At 37.3% G+C, this 1,238-nt stretch overlaps 1 non-coding gene across 1 annotated transcript; it reads left to right on the top strand.

Annotated features, from left to right (window-relative positions):
• The first annotated feature begins 641 nt into the window (after positions 1-641).
• Positions 642-743, top strand: LOC115943236 (U6 spliceosomal RNA). Its single transcript, XR_004077838.1, has one exon. It is a non-coding gene; the product is annotated as a U6 spliceosomal RNA (small nuclear RNA).
• Positions 744-1,238: the final 495 nt, after the last annotated feature.

Below are 1,238 nucleotides of genomic sequence, written 5' to 3'. Positions count from 1 at the left end.
ACAAAGTACAAAAACAATTCAGTGGGGAAAGACAGTCTTTTCAACAAAAGTTGCTCTAACAGTTATAATTCAAGTGCAAAATAAATAAACCTTGACCTACAATTTGCACTGTATTCAAAAACTAACTCAAAATGTATTGTGTAAAATCTAAAATGAGAAATGTGTAGAAGAAAACATACAAAACTTCTAACTGCATGTTTGGTAAAATTTCTTAGATTATGATCCCAAATATCCAATACATAAAAGGGAAAAAATTTTATCAATTAAAAAGCTTCTGCTCTATAAAGACACTGCTAAGGGAATGAAGGAAGCCAGGGGTGCCTGGGTGGCCCAGTTGGCTAAGTGTTTTCCTTTGGCTCAGGTCATGATCCCAGGGTCCTGGGATCAAGCCCCAAGGTGGGCTCTCTGCTTAGCAAGGAGCCTACTTCCCCTTCTCCCTCTGCCTGCTGCTCCCCCTGCTTGCACTCTCAATCTCTCTGTCTCTAATAAATAAATAAAAATCTTAAAAAAAAAAAAAAGAAAGAAAATGAAGGAAGCCAAAACTGAGAGAAAATATTTACAAAACCTATATTTGAGGAGGGATTTGTTGTTGTTTCAGAATATTTAAAAAACTCTCAAAATTCCAAAAAAGAAAAAAGTGCTTGCTTCAGCAGCAGGTACACTAAAAATTGAAAGGATACAGAGAAGAGTAACATGGCCCCTGCATGAATTATTCACAAATTCATGAAGTGTTCCATATTTTTACTGGATGAAAGTGGCAAAAGGTATAAGCGTCCAGTGATTAGATAAGTAAGTACTGGGAATGTAACGTACAACATGAGGACTATACTTAACACTGCTAGTGGTACATTTGGGAAAGTTACTAAGAAAGTAGATCCTAAAAGTTCTCAACACAAGGAAAAAACTTTTTTTTTCCTTTTTCTTAAAATCTATGTGTAATTTTAACTGAACCCACTTGAGTTTGCTCCTCAGTGAGTCAAAAACTGCATCAGGTGAGTTGTCCCAGGAAGAAAACTTTATTTGCAGCAAATAAGGAGATCACAGTGAATGGCTTCCAAAGCCCTGACTCTCCCAGAGAGGGTGAATGGGTTCCTTTTGGTTAGGGTTAGGATGAATGTTTAGATAGGGAAGTCTTGTCTTTGTATGCAGAGGTGGGGATAAGGTCCTGCATGTGCCTTAAGGAAACATGCCTATACACATACTGTATGTTATGTAAATGAGGCTTGTGTTCCACCTTG

This window comes from Leptonychotes weddellii, unplaced genomic scaffold (assembly GCF_054177405.1).
Source record: "Leptonychotes weddellii isolate Sample4059 unplaced genomic scaffold, ASM5417740v2 HiC_scaffold_2213, whole genome shotgun sequence".
NCBI lineage: Eukaryota > Metazoa > Chordata > Mammalia > Carnivora > Phocidae > Leptonychotes > Leptonychotes weddellii.
Note: the sequence above shows the minus strand (reverse complement) of the source record. Positions and strands in the feature narration are given on the sequence as shown.